This window comes from Agelaius phoeniceus, chromosome 2 (assembly GCF_051311805.1).
Source record: "Agelaius phoeniceus isolate bAgePho1 chromosome 2, bAgePho1.hap1, whole genome shotgun sequence".
Classification (NCBI taxonomy): Eukaryota; Metazoa; Chordata; class Aves; order Passeriformes; family Icteridae; genus Agelaius; species Agelaius phoeniceus.
In genome coordinates this window covers 109688140-109704982 of record NC_135266.1, presented here as the reverse complement: position 1 = coordinate 109704982, position 16843 = coordinate 109688140, and the positions used below count along the sequence as shown (strand labels likewise).

The following is a 16843-nucleotide window of genomic DNA, read 5'->3' as shown; positions in this document are numbered from 1 at the left end:
GTGCAGACACAAATACATTAATTGCACTGGTAAACCTTTTTCACAGATCAATGCTCCTCCTATAAACCAACCTGCAATGGAACAGAAGCCAGTAAGTCTCAGTTATTCATTAATTCTGTCATCAGAGGTCCCATGCATAGCTCCATTTTCATTACTGTTGCTTTATTTGGTATCTCTGTGGGTATTGAATAGGCTCTCATGAGTATTCTGCCACATTGTTTGACTTTTCACCCATGTTTCTTAAGAGACTACAGTCTGACACAATTCAATACCTATTACCTGTGGGGTAGCCTGAGTACCTGTGAAGGACATTGCTTCCTTTAGCTCTGACTTAAAGGAGTTTGATAATTCTGGAACAGCAATGGGAGTAGGACACATCTGGTAGGATATAGAGCAGATGTCCAAAGACGGGACACTCGGATTAGACAAATTTATGGTTAGGTCCACACCAGTCTTGAATTTATCCATCACCAAACAAAAATATTCCACTCAGTTAAAAAAACCCAACAAAACAAAAAAACAAAACAAACAAACACACACCCAAACAAACAACAACAAAAAAAAACCAACCAAAAAACCAAAAATGCCACACCAAACCAAAAAAATACCCCAGCACTTTTCTGTCTCATCAGGAAAAGTAGGCAGGGATAAAATAAAGCTATAATGAAAGCATAAGAGAGAAAAAAAGAACACAAGCAGCTTAAAAATAATAATTTTTAAAAATATAGACAATGGAAAAAAGAAATGCAAGAGCCAGATTATCAGCATCTATAAAGACAGTGTGGCTAAAAAAGCACTGAGGTTTTTAACAAGAAAGTGAGAGCATAGCAGCTGCATTAAGTTCTAAAATCTTGAAGGAAAATCAGCAGAAAAGCTAAAATTAGTATCCTTGGAGCCTAAGGATATTTATTTCAAAATATTTTTCAAAATAATTTCAAAATATTTTTCTTGGATCCTATTCTAACCCAGAGAAAGGGGGTCAACTTTATGATGCAGGCTTAAAGAGGTGAAGTATTTGATACAGCATTATTAACCCCACATCATCCATTAAAACTTTTCTAATTGTCTTGATGATAATGAATGGGAAAGAAAAAATAATCAAGGGCATTAAAACATTATGATATCTCTTTAGAACATATTCAAAAGTGAAAACATGCTTGATCTTTAACACTTGGATTTGGTAGAAAAAATTAGGTGCTTTCTCTTTTTATTTCATTTTTGTGATTTTAATCTTAATTCATGTAAATTAATGAACTATCCAGTCTAAGAGTCCCAGAATCAGGTCTCAAACAGCACTAGCAACAAAAAAGAATTATTGACTGCAGAGTGAAACAGAGCACACAGCTATGAGGTGCACACTCAAGAAATTTTTGGGCAGAATTATAAGAATATTCATATCTGTGCCAGGAACAGGTTGCAGATTTTAAAATCTGTCTTAGAGCCTGGAACACATACTCTAACTTCTGTTCTGGCACTACTTGTGAGCAGGGTGATGGTTGGACTCCATGATTTTAGAGGTCTTTTCCAAACCTGATAATTCTCTGATAAGGTCACATTCCCCTTTCCAGGGCAGGTATTGCATTTCAAGGTAGACAGGCCTTAGAAAAGATTGCACCAGTAAGCACAGAAGTGCTGTCATCCAAGAACTTTGCTGAGGAAAGAATTGTTATTATTTAAAGTAGAAAGAATGTATATAAAATGTGTTTATTCTGTCCTTTGACCATATTTAAGCAGATTGTTAAAAAGCAAGAAAAAATGGCTATAAAAATGCTGTTGAAATTCCATTCAATTTATGGACTAAATGGAAGAGTTACTGCTGTTTGGTTTCTTCAAACATTCCATATATTACAGGTATTTTGATCTGCTAAAGGGACCCACCTGCCAGAACGTCCATCACACACAAATGGGTAGAGATGCAGTGTTACCATAGAAATGGGACAGCACCCCAGAAAAAAGACATCTAATCATGTGTGTGTATCCTGAATGGAGGCACACTAACTATGCATGGGAAAGCAGCATGCTGGGATCACTTCCTGGAATGATGATAGGATTGCCTGGAAAATTGCTGCTCATGGTGTCTGCAGGGTTCACAGTGGCTGACTCCAAGGCAGAGTGCAAACAGGAAACAAAAGAAAATCTTCGCTAAGACTCCCTGCAGAGCATGCAATAGATAAGGTGGGGAAAAGCAGTCTATGGAAAAGAAGGAAATAGCAAGAGTGGAAGAAGAAAAAAGGAGACTAATTTAGAAAATGAGAAGCTGAAGAAATTGTGAGTGAAGTAGAAGCAAGAACTGAAGGGAGAGTGGAGGATGAGAAACTTAATGACAGAAAATGGAAGAAATCCCAGACTCAAATGGGAAAGAGAAAAATGAGAAGCAGTGCAGGAAAGCAAACAGGGAGAGGAAAAGCAGAGATGAGGATAGCAAGGAGAAAATCCCTAGGAGAAAATTATTGCAAATGAAGTAGTGAGAAGGAAAACAGAGGAGGAAATGCCCAAATTTAAGAGGACTTGAGAACCAGCTGACACTGAAGAAGCCACATATTTCATAATTTGAAGCATAAACCCCAGATATATTTTCTTTTTAAAATATTAATAACAAAGCAATATTGAATCTCACAGTATCATTTTTTTCCAAGTCCACTAATATTAATAACACAGTAATGGGAGCTTGCAAAATTGAACCACATTTTTTATTTCTGGAAAATGATCATCCATTTTTTATGCAGTATTTGCCCATGACTCACACTTTTATTTCATTTGCTCATGGATGTTTCATCATCAAGAGAAAAAAAAGCATGAGCAAAATTTAGGCCTGAGATTAAAACACTGAACCCATGTTCAGATAGAAGGTACCTGGCCAGCTTTTCATATATTTAAAGGACCCTAATAGGAAGTGATAGCAGGAGCATCATTTTTAACATTTTATTTGCTTATTTAAATGTTCAAATAAAGCACATGGGTTATTTGGCATGTTTGTTTCCTTTTTTCCTAAATTCAGGTTTAAACCTTTTGTGGCTCTGAGTGAGAATAAATGAACACTGATAATTTTTACGTGCCTAAACAAATATACTTCTTTAGCTTTTGTTTCTGTAATTAAAGCTTAACATCTTTTTGGTTTTTATCTTGGATAATGGCATCTATTCTTACACTTTGGGAAATGAAGTAACAATGAGAACATGTTTTAGATTTTCTTTTAGAAGTTTCCTATAGTTTACTGGGGGGAAAGAAAGGGTTGCAATGATTTCACTTTTCAGCTGGCAAGACTCAGCTCTTTTGTCAGACTAGGGATTTTATCAGTTCTTTTCAGAACTTTTGTACCTTTCTAAGGTGTTTCACTACCAAATAAAAGGTCATAAGAGGAGTTTCTCTAAAGAATTCAAACAATCTGAAATTGCTGATAGCATAAATTTATAAACACAGTAGCAAGACCAAAATCAGTAATTGATTTGCTTGATTTTACTCAATCCAGCTCATTTACTTAGAAAACTAAAAAAATATATGAGACTAAATAGCCATAGCTGCCCAAATTTTAAAAAAAGGCACACTCTCTTCCATTATTTCTGCAAAAAGAGATTTCTGCTCCCAGCAATGATTTATTCTTGTTTTGACACAACACAGTGTGAAAACTAAGTCCAGAATAGCCAACAATGAAAAGTTCAGGATTAAAGTATAGGTACCTGAAGGCCTGACAAATGATAAATTAGGAAGGGAACCAATCTGTTAACTTTTCCCACTCAGGGACTGGTCTCTGAAGCACTTGCAGTGCTGTCAAAGTTTCATTAAGACACAGAATCCTTTGCAGGGCTCTCCAGGTGCCAGTTTGATGGATGTGCACCAAGAGATCTGTTCCTGGCCACTGCAGAGGACTGCAGCTCCTACTGCACAGCTGTCAGGGGTCTGTTAACTTGAGCCAATAAACAGCAAAGACCGCGTAAATACGGCCCAAGAATGCAGAGTAAACAAAGGCATAAAGCTGTGCAAGAAAAACAACACCTGGAGAAGTCCATAAGTCTGGAGAACTAAGATGACTGTGGGGAAAAATTAATTTTTCTGTTCTACCTGAATTACAAACATAAACTTCCAAAATCAGAGTTTCTGCAATGACTTTTTGCAATTTTTGCACAGTTTTCAGTAAACTGAATTTGTTTGCAGTCCTGACTTAATACTCAAAAGCATGAATTTACTGTTGTTCCATTTTTATCTTGTTAAAGTCTCAAAAAAAAAAAAAAAGTTGGGCCTAAGGAACAAGTAATTTTCCATGGGTATGAAAATAAATTGCCAGAAGAAAAATCAGCCTAAAAATACACAAATCTTTTTGTGCTGTTAATTATCTTACAAGTAACATAACCTCTGTCAAATTCCCAATGAGAATGTGGTGATAATGAAGGTCTGGCCTTCTGCTTGTATGAGCAAATATGCAATAGCAATACTCCTTTTCTCCCATACCTATCACTTCAATGTTTATAATTGAAAATATATTTGCCCATTTAAAGAATGTGGCTACATAATTAAAGGTTGAATGAGAAGTCTTATAGAAAGACAGTGCATCAGTAATATATTTATCATTGCAATTCCCTGTGAACAAAATTAATTGAAAAGCATAAATTAATTTGTAACCACTGTAATCACCAGCATGCTAATGAAATCACAAATATTCTGGGCAGAATTAACAAATTTGGAAGATATAGTTATGTTAGTTATGCCAGTACTCTTGTTATTCAATTAGCTTGTCTGCAGAGAGAAATTCAGTGACTATCTCAAAAGGCAAAAGGCCTTAGTGGTCTGAAATTTTACTATTAATATGAGAATAGGATTTGCTCTAAATTTACATTTGAACAACAGGTTGTTTTGAAGAATAATAATTCTATTTAAAATAAACATCCAGTAAATATCTTGAAAATCTGCTTACCGAACCTGCTTGTGTTCCATGCAAAGAAAATACATTTGTAAGTGTCACATTAACTATGTTTAATGCACTGATCTATTTACATGAAAGTGATTAAAGTCTACACACTTCAACATAAACATGCATTGCAGCTTTTGGGAAGGCAAACACAGACACTTTTGCTGAAAGATGAAACACTGATTTCCAAAGTATTTACCTGAAATACTCTGATACATGCTCAAACTGCAAAGAAAATGGGAAACAGGCTGAAATTGATCTTCTCCTGGTTTAAGGAAGTTCATCATACATTTTCTTCTACAGTCCTGTGGCAGAACTGATATTGCAACCAGCTAAATTCCCAGAACCTATATGTTCCCCTTTTTTGCTCTGAGAATTTGAAAGCTGCTTTTAATTTCCCTCATAAATTCATATATGCTGAGGTTATCCCTATTTGTCTTTTGACAAGTGTTATCTGTTAGCTGAGAGGATTTTTCCCCAGCTCCATGCTTGCCTCTTCTACATTTAAACACTGTTTTTATTTTGCAAGGCCCTTTCTTTGTCCCTATAAGCAAGGCTGCCACTTCCTCAATAACTCTGTTGCACCGTCACTTAATCTTGCAGAACACAAGCAATAAGAATTGCACATGATGTTGCAAGTGATATCTCTTTTGTCTCCTGCACAAAAGAGCAGAAAGGCTCCCTTTATGCTGGAAATAGCTCACTCAGTACAACTTCCATAACATTAATACTGGCAGGGGAAACAACCTCCCCTCGCTGCCAGGGGCTTCAATCCAGAGACTGAAATTTCTGATGAAGGTCTCTGAATGCTGGGCAAAACAATACCTGTGAGCTCAGAAGCTTTTGGGGACAAACCCCTCAATCCTTTGCTGTTTTCTTCCTCTCTGCTTTTTTTTTTTTTTTTCCTGTCTTCTAAAACTGGATAAAAAACCATTAATCTCATTCTTTTAGGTACAGGGGTTTTTTTCCTATCACTCTGCTGCTGCTGAAGATTCCCTCAACTTGGAAAATGTCTTTGTGCTACCTCTAAGCCTTGTTCATGGCATCTGTCTCATATCATGCTAATTCCTATGATTCCATATGATTTCCTATGTACTGTGCTCCCAGGAAATCCAAATTAAAGTTAGTTCTCCAAAAGCTTGCCTTGTTTTCTTATTTCCTATTTATTTCTATACTCTGATGCCACTCCACATCTTCCTACTGTAATAGGAAACCAACAAATCTGATGGGACATTAGAATGCATTTTATTTTCTCCTAACTTGGAGTAATTTTTTGCAACATGTCTTCATCTTGAAAGCTTTCTGTTTTAATATCTGATTTTTTTTTTTTCTTAAAGAAGAAGCTGAAAACATCAAAGAACCGCTGTTCCTTCAAATGTCTCCACTGGATGCAGACACTTCAGAATTCTGAGCTGAACACATTGCTCCATGAAATTCATATGAGATAATATAAAATGTTCTGGGCTAAGGATCCATATTTTCCTCAATTTATATATACAGCCACTACAAATTTTCAGTCAGAAGATTTTTGATTTGTTATTTCTTGACAGCAAAATCAGCTAGGGGAGACTGTTCTGTTTGGCACTGAACTTATTTTATAATGTTTATTTATAGCTTGAGAGTTAAAAAGAGTTATGCCATAACTATTAACTATTACTCATAGGATATGAATCCTATGGATTCATATTTATCTCACACTAGCTAATTAAAAGTAAAACCTCAGGCTTACAGAACTCCTCAGAATACACTATAATCATTCCCTAGAAAATATTTATTGGGAGAAATCATATTTCCTCCCAAGGAATCAGTATGCAACACTTGTACTTGAGGTTCTGTCAGACAAAAAGATGTTTCATGATACAATGGTGGCAGTGGGAAAATTTCATTAATCAGAGCAAAGCAGGTGTTTTATAGCCACTGGCTTCCACAACACCTTTCCCCCCAAGTTTGCTGTGCACTGGCTGGAAATTGTGTTGGAACTGATAAATCTCTTCCTGCCCCATTCCTCCAGCCTCACTTGTCCCCTGCTTGCTGGAATAATTTGACATGAGAAAAAGAGCAGGGCAATTCTAGAAGGAAGAAAGCTATTCCTTTCCTGAGCAAAGAGTCTAAAAATCATGAAATCTGATAAAGATTACTTTACATCTGTGAACTCTGTGTGTGTACAAACACAGCCACCACATTTTCTTAGCTGTGGTCTCATTGTAAATGGAAATGTGATGAGTGGTTATAGCTCTGAACATCACAGGGAAAAGGCTGGGATCACTTTTGCCTCAGAGAGAGGTTAGACTGCACAATTTTTTTAAAACATTTGTGTTTTAATTTCTTGGTTTATGGACATTACAGGGCTAGACCTTATATGTAAACCTTTGGCCACGAATGGTGACCCTGGCCAAGGATTTACGCTCCCTAGGATCCTGTTTCCAGCTGTGAGCTGCAGATGTTACTGAAGAGGTCTGCAGATAAACTGATCCATCATGGATCTGCCTGGAATAAACCTCTAAGCTGCTTAATCCTCAGCTTCAGACACCTTTAGGGTCAGGTGTTGCAGCACTCAGCCAGGCAGATGTGTGAAGCTTTCAGTGCCCAGCACTGGGGTGTGGTTGTTGGGGGATATCTTACCTTTAACAGGTTTTCACACACAAAAATGATCTATGCTTCATGAAACAGCCTCTTCCTCATGAAAGAAAGAAAGCTGCAGGGCACAACATGTTCTGCTTCTTTGAGAACTTACAAAGAGTGGTTTTCTGCAGGTGATCATTTTTGTCTGAGTTATGGCCACTGCATGAGCAGTAGAAACATTTTCCCAGCCAAAACCCAGGCTTTTTACTGTATGAATCCATCTCTCTTTTGCCTTCTTTATATTTTATTCTAAATACATATTTAAATGTGCTTTATCCATATCTCTAACATTTCCCAGCATTATGATTTTTAGAGAGCCTCATTAGATAGTAGGAAAAAAAGTGCCATACATCCCCCATCATACTTTAGAGAAGACTTAAATTTCCTTTGCAATTTACCCTGAGAGATGAATGGATAACAGCAGTGGTATGAAAATTATGGCTGCTTATTTTTCCTAATGATTAGTCACCACAAAAATTGCTTATAGGCTGAATCATATCTGGCCTTTTCCCCCCTCTATTCCCATTGCAGTGTAAGTGGAAGCATAATGGTTCTGATATGCAAAACATCAGTGTCATTCATCCATGCCTCTCCTACTGTTTATTTTCAAGCTTTTATATATTTACTGTAAAATAATAAGATTAAATATCTTAAAACCTGCTTTGAAGGACTGTTCTCACAGCAGCCTGAATAAATGATATGAATCACATGCAGCATTTCACAATCCAGTAAGAGATGAAAAACAATAAAGCTGATAAGAAAGCCAGGCATCCTTGGAACATTTTGTTCAATTACAGTGCATCATGGTGGAATTTTGCACAGTAATGTTCCTCAGTTTTAAAGGAGAGACATTTTTATCTAGGCAGTAAGCTTCAGTTAATTTATACCAGCAGGTTTTTCTGCCTTCCTAAACAGGGACAAAAGTTTGAATTTAAGCTGTGCCTCAAGTATGTCAAACATGGCACACTGCAGACTGAGTCTGCTGCAGGGCATTAAAATATCTAAATTGTGATAAAATGGGATCAGTTTTTCTGATTATAAAGAAGAAAAGCAACTCTGAAACAAAAATGAGAAGAAAAAAGAGAGAGGAGAAATCACACTGAGAACTACTTCCTTTCTGAAATGATCACTGGAATCTGGAAAAGACAAGCAGCTCCATCCAAAGGATAGTACATGATGTGTTTGAGTTTCACAGGCACCCCCTTCTTCATTTTCTACAATACTATATACGGAAATCAAAGAGAAAGAAAAGAAAATAATGCAATAAAAATACTGCACAGCAGCAAACATCCTTGAAAAAACATTTAGAAAACCATAGTAAGTTGTTCTTACCATGAATCGTTGTCATTACTTCTTTCTCCAAGATAAGAACAATTGTATCTTGGAGGGCCCTTTAAAAAGACAATAGTTGATAACATTAGGTTTGAAAGAGGATGGAAACATGATGTTCCCTGCATTTCCCTATAGGTGACCCCTTCACCAAGCATCTATAAACTACAGACAATTTGCCTAAAATATGCTGCAAGTGATAAGGAGTGAATGAAATTGATACATTAGGTTAATTTTAGAACATTATTCTGCAAACCAAGAAAGTCAGAAAATTAGTGACAGAAAACTGAATGTTTTGTTTTCTGTTTTGTTTTGTCATTAGGTTTTGCCTCAGTTTTTATCTGAGACCAAAAACTCCTTTTAATATGTATATATTCAATTACAAATTTAGCCCTGGACAATAGAGTATTTAAAATTCACTGAGAAAATATGTGTGTTTTGGAAATGGAAATAGAAAGCTAAACAGACTTATTCTGTGTTTACATTGTTGCAGCTGATGACAAACGTATACATTGAGGACACAAAAAGATTAAGGGCAAAGGGGAATTTCTTTTGCATATAATACATAAATAAACTTGTAATTACTGAAAAAATATAAGTATAGCCAAACATGCAAATACAAAGAAATTTCTGATGCTAAGGCTTAGAGCTATTCTTTCATGTCTGTAAATTCATCACTCTAATAAAGTTTGCTCACAAACTCTTAAGTGTTTGGGGGTAAATGCACAGGAGTGTTCCTGGTGAAAATAAACTTCCAGATCCTTTTCCATACCTCTGCATGCAGATTATATAGAAATTTGTATGTAAAAGAGACAGATATTGCCATGGCACTCAATGGCCTGTTAAAACCAAGTCTGGTTTATCTCCACAATACTTTCATAATATTCCTGACCCTACTGTTTGAGGTGTGCAACCTGATTTGTACTGTGGCCAGGGAAGGTGTCAGCCACTCTGCACTGCAAGGCTGGTCCAAGCCTCACTTTTTAAGGGGCTGCTGTAACCCATAAAAACATGTTCCTGATGTTTTATAATATTTATTTCCTGTATTATTACTTGTAAAAGTCTGGCACATATCAGAGTAAGGTGGTAGATGTTAGCACTGAAAAGTCTGATAATTCTATTAACCTGTTCATAAATATGTTAGTAATTATAAACAAAATAAACATAAATAAAATAGCATAAACAAAAATAACAATTATAATAATGGTAGTCATGCCCATTTAAAAAACATGGTCTGAAATAGATTTCTTAAAAGTATGTTTTGAGGCTAGAAGGTAAAATCTATCAATTGCACGACATAAAAGCACAATCTAAGAAATTGCAAGCAAATTATTGTTTACAGAAAAAAAAATAATCATGACTTCTTGCAATTACCTAATGAATATAATTTAAAAAAAATGTTCTTAAAACATGAAATAATGAAGCATAAATGTTCAACAGATAAAAGAAGCAACCATTAATAGAATGCTGGTATAGGAACCCCAGGAAGCTACAGTAGGTGTCTGAAGGAGTTGATGATTTTCCAAAGAACAAAGAGAATGTGAGGGGCTGTTAATAAGTCTTTCAAGAGAGCTGGACTTGAGCCACATAGTGCTTGGTCTGCAAATACTATGTTTAAAAATCAATCCTCTGCTTCACAGGAAGCCAATGTACTTTTGTCAAAATTAGAGCAACATGAACATCTGTCCTGGAGCCAGTTAACCCTCTCACTGCTTGCACACTCCTGATATTCCCTTCCCTCCCATGAGCAGTGGAGAGAAAAATTGTAAACATCCACAGAAACCCAAGGGTTAATGCATTTGCAGCAGTATGAGAGTATCAACACACTTCAGGATTAGTGAGAAAATTCAGGCAGTCAGCAGTGCAAGACAGAACTTGAGGACACAGAGTCTCAAAGCAGAAACCAAAGCCTGAAGTTACAAGCATTGAAAACTGTTGAGGATAAGCAAGACAAAAGCAACACAGGATGCCATTTCACAGCTTCAAGATTACCTTTCAAAATAATTCAAATATGCTTTTAGGAAGCACTAACTAAAAGGTGTTGATGATACTATTTAACTGGCAATCTCTGCTTTCAGTTAAATTTTGTTTTTTTTCCAGACACATGTTTTGAGAGAAAATGTTTTGTTATTTTTTTTCTAGTCATAGAAATATTAATATTCTAGGGTTGGAAAAAAGGAAACATACCAGGAGGATTATTTTCTTTCAATATCTTTCTGTACAGAGCCATCATTATCCAAAGAATTAAACACCCTCTGCTACAACCATTGTTGAATGGATGACCCTTCTCCCTTTCTGGAGGTGCTCTCGTGTGGATGCAGGTGGCTCAATCAAGTCCATCTCTGCCTTCTGATTTTTTTTCCCTGGAGACCACCTGCCCAGATACTTGCATTTGACTGTAATTCCCTCCAACAGCACTGCTACTTACTTCCCTGGGGCAGGATTTTGCCTTAGCTATTTACAGAACCATTTTGATGCCACCTAAAAAAATGTCATTATCGTGTCACTTAAGAGAGAGAGAGAGAGAGAGAGAGATATGCAAGTGAAATATTCCTAAAGTAAAGCTGAAACACTAGGGACGGGAATAGACAGGAAAGCTGCTCCCTGCCTGAATCTCACCCTGCTAACAGGTCTCAAAATCCTTCAGCAAGCTGCAGATTAAATACCTCAGCCTCAGTGGAGCAGCCCCATCATGAATATTGTGTAACGCTGGGCATCCAGGCAGAAGAAATGAGATTTTTCAACTCGAAAATGCATCAAATTCTTATGCAGCACCACCTGGCACAAACTAAAGCTTGCAACAGGCACTGCCACATCTGCCAAAGGCATGCTTGGTTAGCATTGCCCAAGCCTTTGTAAACCACAACCACTCACGTGCCTGGAATTTCACCTGTTCACAGGGAACTGTCACTGCAGTGTTATGTGGCAGGTTTCATCTTGGATTAAAGAAAGGATTGAAAGCTCTTAGGAGAAAATAAACACACTGTAAGAATAAAATCCCTGTATGAGAATAAAAAAGAAACCCACCAAACTAAACCACAAAGCAAATAAGCAAGCTCAAAACAAAAGAAAAGAATAAGCCCTAAAAAATAATACTTATAGCTACTGGCTTACACAACTGCCCCTTGAAGCTAAGAATAGCTAGATGAAAAAAAAATCATGGAGGTGCAAGCTCAAGAGTTAACTAATGATCATTTTCAATTTCATTTCCTGTTTGCTGATGTTAGGTAGCTGGGCTCTTTTTCCTTTTCAAGAACATGAAGAGCATAATAAAACTGAATGTGGATTTTGGTAGTTTGCACCACTTTTTTCTAACTGGAAGGATGGAACTGCAATTAGAGCACTGAAAACCATCAAACCCCATTTCCTCCCATACACAGCTGGCCTTTCTCACATGGAATGCAGTTTCTGCTCTCTTTCCTATACACCAACTCTTTCTGAGTAACAAAGGAAGGCCACGAAACAAGGAAGGTGAAAATATAGATCCCTTGACTGCTTTAACATAATTGTGTTTTCTCATGGTAAGACACAGTATTTTCATTTCTTCCCTGGGTGGTAGCTCATTAATCATTTTAGAGTACTCTTCCCAAGCTAAAATTCACCCTTATAACACACCTTGTGGGAGAGTCTCAGAACTCTAAATCTTGGTGCATTAGGGGTCAATAATAAATGATATTAATTTTTCCTCTACACAAAACTAAAGAGCACTTTAATAAGTAAAGAAGGCAATAAACAAGCCTGAAAGGAAATGTGATTATGACAACTTGTCATAGAATATTAAATAATGTAGCATTGATATAATTAAGTATCAGAGATAGGGATGCAACAAAATAACTTATGCTAATTATTTCATTTGAGAGTTAAGAAATATTGCATATGTAGCTAGACCTATATTTGTGTCCTTATTTACATATTTATAGCATTTTAACTATAGTAGGACAATGGCTATTTCCATTTTGCTTCTTACAGAGCCTCCCTGCAGTGCTAATCAAATCTTGACATCTGACTCTAACACTGAGAGTTTTAAGATAATTAAGCACTTTAACCTAATGAACTTGCATTTTAATCCACTGTATTTGTTTAGAGAAAGCCCAGGAGACTAGTAATGAGATATGGAGTTTTACACACATTTATAGTGAACACTCAGATTAAGCTCAGCTCAGGAGCAAGACAGATCTGAAGCTTCATCTTCAGTTGTAGCACAGCAGAAGTGATGGCAGAGTTCATCACAGGAGATTAGATTTGTCTTGCTCTAATGAAATGCAGTAGCTGCTCCAATGCAATGGCTGCATGCAGCTCCCCAAAATAAAAACTCCACTGTGGTTGACTTTGCAGCAGGCCAAATGCTGAATGGAAATGGAATTTTATGGCTGTGGCTGCGCCAGAAAAAGGGTAAAATATTTCCAGTTGAAAGGGGAAAAGGAAGCTTACAACTGCCAGGGCTGTGTCTGTGGCCATCAGTCCCAAAGGCTGTTTCAGCAGCACTGCATTCCTCTGCACATAACAATCCTGCCAAGAGCCAGAGGCAGGCCTCTGGCAAGCTCAAATCCATGTTACTGGGCAGTTACCAGGTAAGGAGCTCCACAGGGAAATGCATTCTTTGCCTATTCACAGCAAGCCTCACCGAGGGAAGGGGCTACAAGCTGGCTATGTTTCCTCAGTTTCTTACATATTTACTTCTCCAAAAGGCAAAACAGTTACAGGAAAGAGTTGCCTTGCCATCCATGCCTAGCTTCTCTTTTTTTTTTTTTCCCTATTTTTCTGCATCCCACAAAAAGAAAAAAATTAAGATTGTATATATTCTTCACAATTGAAGCCAAGACTGATGAACAGGAAGGCAGAAAACTACCTGCTGTCCAAACAATTGCTGCTGTGCATATGATTCAGAGAGATGAGCTAAACCTTAATCTTACACTTTGTGGAAGCATCTCCTAGCCAAAAGCATTTATTTATTCCTGCATGGAATATATTCTGGAGATGTCCTGTTTGGAGCTTTTCTTTATCTATTTTTAAATAACAAAATGCTTTTCATCATCATGACTCTTAACTCAGCAATGCCTCAGAGACTGAGGCTGTTGCCCTTGCAGCTCAGGAGGGACAGCCTGCAATTTCTACAATGCTGAACACCCAACAGCCTGACAGCTGGAACACTTCCCTCTCTGCTTTGAGTTTTTCACTCCTCCCTGCACTCCTTCTTTCAGCTTTGTGGCTGCAGATGTACCCCTGATAACATGGAAACAAAGACACCAAGTTACAATGCATAGCACAGCTCTCAAGCTTTTAAAAATGACAAACTGTTCCAGTCTCTTTAAGCATCTCAGCAGTCCTCATGTTATTTCCCCTGGCTTTCTGGTTTCTTTTTTCAGTGGTTACATTTTCAAAATTTTCACCACACCCAAGAAGAGTGAGAGACTTTGGAATCACTGCATTTGCCAGCTAAACCCATCAGGCAATTTCTTGATTTTCTTTGACAGATTAAAAAAAGAAAAAAACACTAAAAAATATTGTAGAGGCTGTAAAGAAGAAAATTATTCAAATGTGAACTGTCAACACAGAATGCCAGGATTTCCCTCCAGTAGCACAACACAACTCAAAGGTAGATGCAGTGGGAAGTAGAAGAGACCTCACCACCAGGCAGCCATGCAATAATCACCCAAAATCACCAAGGCTCTGCTTGCCTTCAAATCCAATACGTCGGTGACACAATCTGATTTTCATTTCCCACAATATGTTTTCCTATGAGAATTTTGGAGGAAAATATATCTGCATTAGAAATTACTTCAGTGAAATAATAATCAAAAGAATCCACTTCATTTTGTATGATAGATCAGAGCAAAACCTGTAATGAATCCTTATCCTTGTACTAGTACCAAGTTAAAGTTCTGAAATGAGATTCATAATATCTTTTGCTCTTTATTTTTCAGTGTTCTTTATTTTGCTAAAAGATTCACTACATCCCTTCCATATTATATTTGTGCTCAATGCTTTATATGAGAAGAGTTTGATTTTTTTATCTGTGTGTCTTCCCCAGCTAAGCCTGGGCACAAGTCTGCTGTTGAGCACTCCTTACTTGGATTTTGAAAATAACGAGCAGAAAGATCTACAAAATTATTCAAAAATTAACCAAAACAAGGGTAAACCAGAAAATTAATTCTTTTATATATAACTTAAAAAGCCAACATTAACTGTGTTTTTTAAGTTGTTAATGTGATCACTGAGGTTTTGGAAGAAGAATTGTATCCTACTGAGATCACTCCACAGAGTTAAAGCCTTCTGATATGAGCACTTATGTGGATTATCCACTTATATTCCAACTCAAACAGGTTATCTGCTAGAAATATAATCAAAGAGCCCTCCAGCCTGAGTTTCTTTCAGATTTAGCTAAGCTGATTATATCCCCCCACTTTTAAGTCCTGTTTTTTCTCGTGTAATCCTGGCATTCTGGTCTCTCCCTGGCTTGCCACCCACCATCACCATTGCCACTATTTTTCAAGGCTACCCCAAGTCTACAACCTGATGTGCATGTGAAAAACTGATGCCAAGAACCACACACCAACACCTGTAAAGCATGCATTCGTTTTAGAAAGAAATGAAATTGCAATTGCTCAATCATATAATCATCCTGTGTTTGCAATAAGAAAACATCAGGGAAAAATATGTTGTTTCTTCCTGAGGTTTGTTAATACAAACATAAGATGATTTCAAGCTAAACGTGAAAAATTACATCCAATTTAACTTATGAAAATAAATCTATTTTCTAGAGGAAGTGGTTGTGTTGCCAACATCTGGTATTTATGTACATACATGTGTGTACACACATGCTTTTTTTTTTAGGAGTTTTAAAAATGCAAACAATTGAAATGCATTTCCTTATGTCATCTCTAGTCAAAATATACAAATAAACATTGTTTTTCACAAAATTTTGTAACCCTCTTTTTTGCAACAGACCAACCACTTCACTAATGAATCTGTGCTACTGTACATTGAATTTTACATTAAACAATAAATTTTACATTAAACATTGAATTAAGCCAGGGTACACATTATCAGAATAATTTATTACATACTGTAAAGAAGGTTGCATTTAAAATGCAGATGAAGATATTTAATGAACTTCTTATAGATTAATGATGTGGCAAACAGTTGTTTGTTTCTATTTGATGGTGATCCCATGAAACCATTAGAGGTCCAGCTCCAGCTATTAGTCACAATTCAGTGGCAACAGAGCTCCAGAAAAGCCAAATGCAACACATCCTTGTGACATTCTGCACTAAAGAACTGATGAAATATTAATCACTCAGGCTCCACATGCAAAATGCAACAAAAAAAGAAAGTCAGAATAAGAAAAAATAGCACAGCAGGGGTGCTGTATATTAACATCAACAAGCCACTTTGAAAGGCTAAAGCAAAATGCAGCAACCCCAGCCCCACATGTTTGTAATTTTAAAACTCTTGTCATAGCTAAGTAATAGCATGGCCACAGCAGGATACACCAAAATTAAAGGTAAAAGCTCTCCTAAGGGGTGAAGAGAAGATGTAATAGTGCCAAAACAGTCCCTGGAAAAGGCATTTAGGGCTTTTTTTTATTTTTATTTTAAGAGAGAGAGAGCAAAGCAAAATAACCAGATTCATTACAAAGATTCATTTGGCACAATTATGTTCTCCTTTGTGATTTCTGAAAGCCTTTGACTGTCATCTGCTGTTGCAGAAATTTTCTGTGGTCTAGACATTTGGTCACTCATACAAATATCACCTCTTACCAGAGCAGCTCTGTGAGTGACGCTGGTCTTCCCAGCTCAGGTCTCTTTTGTATGAAATCTTTCAGGAGTCTACAATGCCAAAAAAAAAAAACCAAAAAAACCAGTGGTTGTAAAAATGTTTGTGTACAAGAGAAATTTTGCAAGTCTTCAAGTTTCCTGGTGCTTCAAAAGACATTCTCTTGTAGAAAACAAAAATGCAGGATAAGATAATTTGTACTTTGGATCTCTT

At 36.7% G+C, this 16843-nt stretch overlaps 1 protein-coding gene and 1 long non-coding RNA gene across 2 annotated transcripts in view; both read right to left on the bottom strand.

Moving 5' to 3' along the window:
* The window catches only part of LOC129117677 (uncharacterized), a 47115-nt gene extending 46698 nt beyond the window's left edge, over positions 1-417 (bottom strand). The window contains exon 1 of the mRNA XM_077174719.1: positions 72-417. The gene's annotated coding sequence lies outside the window, so the exon portion shown is untranslated. The remainder of the gene's footprint in view (positions 1-71) is intronic.
* Positions 418-5078: 4661 nt separating this feature from the next.
* On the bottom strand, positions 5079-16675 carry LOC143693485 (uncharacterized). The gene is made up of 3 exons (XR_013181189.1): positions 16615-16675; positions 8858-8916; positions 5079-8747 (listed from the first exon to the last, which is right to left on the bottom strand). It is a non-coding gene; the product is annotated as an uncharacterized LOC143693485 (long non-coding RNA).
* Between the last annotated feature and the right edge of the window lie 168 nt (positions 16676-16843).